Consider the following 5173-nt stretch of genomic DNA (forward strand, 5'->3'; position numbering starts at 1 on the left):
TTTCTCTCCATTTCTCTCCACTTTTTCTATCCCACCGTTCAAATTATTTTATTAGATAAAGTGAAAGATGCAGCTGCGCATTTCAAATTCTTTGAATAGCCTTGGAAGAGAAATAATGACGAGGCATTATTGAAAGGTACGTATGGCCAAAACACTCGCAGCCGTGCACTCGTCGTAACCATGGCCCGCCCCGGATACTGTTCATCACATTGAACTTTTATGAAGATAAAGATGGAGATAATGGATGGGTGAATAATGGATGTTCATCAATACAAAGTTTCTCAGTTTCGTCCTACTTTTCGGCACCTAAACTTCCACATCTGCCTTCCCAGCGATTCAACTCAGAAGCTTTGAAAATGAGATTCGAGAAGATCAAGGTCGCTAATCCCATCGTCGAAATGGACGGTAACATTGAACACGACACTACTACTCCATCATTCTCTCACTATTCCGTCTGCTTCCGCTCCGATTCTGTAGAATTTTTTAAATGTCCGTTAATTCATCTGAATTTCTCTTCGACATTTTTCTGCGTGATTGACATTTTGCGGACCAGCCTCGCTTTTTAGTATATTGTATGTTGATGGGCCTGGAGCCTGGAGGCCATGGATAGTGATTCTTAATATTTTTATTTTATTTCTACGTTTTATATATCCTTGTTTCGCGGAGCATATTAACTTGCTGCCAGTCTATTACTACTTACAGCTCCGTCATTGATTTAAAATTCAAATAAAGTAAGAGAGAAGTTTAAAATTCAATATGATGAATGTCAAACATTAATTAAGAGTGAGTTTAGAAGAAATAATTATGTTTTGTTACTTCTAAAACACTTTTAATAATTTCATACATTTTAAAAAAAATTAATTTTTTTCATGATATTATAAAAAAATAAAATCTACTTTTATTTTTTGCCATTGGCTTTAAATAATGATACAAGAGTAAATGTACATTTTTGCTCTTAAAGTATTTTTCGAGGAGTACACAATACTTTAAATTATTGAATGGAGTAATTTTTACTTTAAAGTAATTAAAATGAAATATTTTTGCCAATTCTATTAAATTTTTTAACGATTAACATTGAAATCCTAATTAATATTTTTAACAATTAACTTTGGAAATTTGACGGTAAGGGAAAAAATGCACTTTTACCTATGATACAATTACATTAAATATTTTTATACTAATTAATAAAGGATAAAATTGAAAAAAAAGTAGTTTAATTATTATAATATGCTTTATATTTTGAATTAAAAATTATTTTCAGATAGTGTCCTGTATAAATAGAAGTAGGGGGAGTATAAATTTAATTGGCTTAATGACATAATAACAGTAGTAAGAAACTACTTTTAATGAAATTGATGGTTTAGGAGCTTTTCACTCTACTCCTCTGCTAACTAAACTCAGAAGGGAAAATAGAGAATGGCAAAAGATTTTAGAAAGAGCCACTAGTATTATTTAACCATACATTCATGTTCCTATGCCCATCATACTTCCTCGTTTGCACTTTCATCTTCAATTTTCTCCCGTTCTGAGGGAAAAATAGGTTGTTCTCGAGAAAAGCAACATTCTAAGGGAGTCTCTAAGATGAGTTTTGGCAATGTATCATTCATAGAACTTGCAACTTAGGAGCCTAACTTAATGAGATGCCAGGGTCCTTCTTGTCCTCATCAGATTGAAAAAGTATGCTTATAGATGGTTTTCCTAGTGCAAAATATTAATTTCATGTATAATTATCCAGTAAGAATTGGCGTTGGAAGGGTATATGATGTGCCCAAATTACAGGATTCTTATGAAATTCTTGGTTTAAATTCATATTCATTGCCTCAAACATAGTGACTATTATAGTTGTCAAACTCTCGAGTCAACTCTATGAATTTAACGTTTTTACGTTTCTAGCTTACAAAATCGTGTCAATTCACTCATAAATTTAGATTAAATACAAACTTAGTTAAACTTATGAGTTTACCTCCAAATTTGCTGTTTTACATTTCTAACTTACAAAATTGTCTCAACTAATTCATAAACTCGAAGTAGATCCAAGTTTGGTTAAACTTGTTAAGCTCATCATTTTTTTTTTTAGTTGAATGAGTTAAGTATATATTATGAAGAATTCAGTTTATAAAAATTATAAGACTTGATTCAAAGGACAAAACTTGAAATGCAAAAACTAATATTAATAAAAAAAGAAAACAAAAATACCAAAAATAAGCTCCCTTATTTTAAAATTTTTATGTCTTGTATATGATAATTTATCAATGTATATGAGTTTAATTTCAATAATTTATATTTTTAATATATTTAAATTAAATTACAATCATATTTTAATAATTATTTGTTAATAGAAGTAAACTCTTATGAGTTTACAATTCGAATTTGCAATACAAGTTTACATTCTTGTTATGAGTTTATTTAAACTCGCGAGTTAATAACTTTGGTGACTATGCATACTTGTGTGAACAAACTTCACAATCCTTGGTAACATGTTTTCTAACTGCTTTTCAGGTGATGAAATGGCGCGAGTTATTTGGAAATCAATCAAGGATAAGGTTTAATTTATTTTTTTTTTATGGGAAGAATCATATTCAAATATCACTCAAGCAAATTATTCACAGATAAGAACTAATACGGAGTGCAATGTTGTTAAAATGGGAAGTGACTTGTTTTTTTTTTTTAAATAAGACTTGTTATTAGTTCTTGTCTATGAATGATTTACTTTAGTGGTTATTGATATGATTCTCCCCTTTTTTTTTTAACACCTTTATTCTTCTCGCATCATTAGGGAACATTTTATTTCATTTGAAGTGCTTAAAATACAAATTTAATCCTTTTTTACAGCTCATTCTACCCTTTCTGGAGCTAGACATCAAGTATTTTGACCTAGGCCTTTCTCATCGTGATGCTACTGATGATAAAGTGACAGTTGAGAGTGCAGAAGCAACTCTCAAGTATGTTCACGTTTCTTCGATTTTTGCTCACTTGGAACAATTTTTGCTTGCCAGATCTTTGGTTTATGTAAATTATGTTATTCAACAAATTGGAGTTGAAAACTTGAAACCACTATCTTTATTTCTTCTTCTTTTCTTGCCTCCCCCTCTGTACCTATATATAGTTTTAAATTTTCAATTTTTTGGCAGACTCTAATTTGGAATTTGGTGAAGCTAATTTATTATTTTCTTCGTTGTTCTTATACTTGTTTCTTTAACGTTGCACTGTTTTATAGGTATAATGTTGCAATTAAGTGTGCAACTATCTGTCCAGGTATTGTGGTTGGATCTTTATAAAAGGTTACATTCGTATGACTCCTTGTACATGCATATACACTGATAAATAGGTAAAAGAAATGATCCTGCTGAGATTGGGATAACTCATTTTGATTGGCACGTGTTTAAGAATTTTGTTCGATAGCAGATGTTGGAAGAATATATCTTATGCTATTATGACTTACAGATGAAGCTCGTCTGAAGGAGTTTGGTCTGAAGCAAACGTGGAAGAGTCCTAATTTGACAATTAGGAACATCTTAAAAGGTAACTCCATAACTGAGCTTTGCTTCTTGAACTATTTCCAGTCAAGTGTTCAATTATTGATTAACTTGTTCTTGTCCGGGCACTGATTTGATAAATTATAGATGGGTTATGATGTATGCTGGTTTCTTATTAATTATATCTTTGGAAAATCTTTTAGGAACTTTGTTCAGAGAGCCAATACTTTGCAAAAATGTCCCACGCCTTGTTCCAGGTATATTGTATTTGTGTTGAATTTAATTATTTCTTTAATGAAGTCTAGTTGTTTAAACTTTGGCAGGTTGGACAAAGCCAATATGTATTGGAAGGCAATGCTTTTGGTGACCTAAATCAGGTCAGAGACAGTAATAATTAAAGGGGCTGGAAAACTGAAGCTGGTTTTGGTATAATTTCTACTTACTATGAGATAGTTTTTTTCAATGAAACATTTGCCATACTAAATATAAAAGCAGATAGCAACATACTCCTTTCATCAAGTTCCCACCTCTTGTATCCAAGGTGGGATTTAATCAAAGGGACAAAAAGGAATTGACAAGTTATGAGCTGCATTAGCTAACTATCAGCTCTACAAATATTTTCTCTATATTGCCAATCCAATAAACATCCCAATCTCTGGTGTTTTTGGTATCTATTACCATTACTTCACACTTTTCTGTTTTATCATTTATCAATTCACACATGTTATGATATTATTCTTGCAGTACCAGAAGGGCAGATCAACAGGCTGAATTTGAAGTTTTTAAACTTCACTGGTGAAGGAGGCGTTTCATTAGCCATGTACACTGATGAGGTTGATTCTGTGGTTTTCTTTAGTGGTTTGATGCGAGAGAGTTAGTAGATTTCTGCTACTGAATGATGTTGAATCTTTTATATTTGCATGGCATTCAGTCTATCCGTGCTTTTGCAGAGGCTTCCATGTCAACGGCTTATCAGAAAAAGTGGCCTATCTATCTTAGCACAAAAAAATACACGGCTGAAAAAATTATGATGGAAGGTATGTGGATAATTATTAGCTGTTATATTTTCACTATTCTGGGGTGGCAACAAGATGGTCCTGCATTCTCCTGTTCGAGGCATTTTAATTGGTTTCTTGTGCTTTGGGGTTGTTTTCATTATATTAATTTATTTTAAAGATTCAGGAACATATTTCGTGAAGTTTTTGGAGGCCAACTGGAGTCAAAGTTTGAGGCTGCGGTATATGGTGAGTGAAATCGCACTTGACTAGAATTCTTTGGTGCATTCTATACTGTGAGTCTAAACTAATGGATTGGAAGGTATGAGCACCGGCTCATTGATGATATGGTAGCTTACGCTCTCAAGAGTAAGGAGGATACGTGTGGGCTTTGCAAAAACTATGATGGTGATGTTGAGAGCGATTTCTTAGCTAAAGGTTTCTTTGCTAAATATTTTATTCGACTTTTTCACTAGTTTAGATGCTTAATTCTTCTCTTTCCTTTATATTACTAATACTTAATACATTTCTGTTTTGTTCTCAAGGTTTTGGTGTCTCTGGGGTTTGATGACGTCTGTTCTTGTAAGGTCTTGTACATACTGTCATGTCAAATGTTTTCTATCTTCCATTGTTAACCATTGAAAAGTTGTTTGCCTTTACTGTAGTGGTACCTTAGGATCAAGAGTCGATTCAACCATTTTA

At 32.2% G+C, this 5173-nt stretch overlaps 1 pseudogene; it reads left to right on the forward strand.

Annotated features, from left to right (window-relative positions):
- Window positions 1-5039, forward strand: LOC129300918 (cytosolic isocitrate dehydrogenase [NADP]-like; annotated as a pseudogene).
- The last annotated feature ends 134 nt before the right edge of the window (window positions 5040-5173 follow it).

Source organism: Prosopis cineraria, unplaced genomic scaffold, assembly GCF_029017545.1.
Source record: "Prosopis cineraria cultivar Desert tree isolate PC_DT_omini unplaced genomic scaffold, ASM2901754v1 PC1808, whole genome shotgun sequence".
Lineage (NCBI taxonomy): Eukaryota > Viridiplantae > Streptophyta > Magnoliopsida > Fabales > Fabaceae > Prosopis > Prosopis cineraria.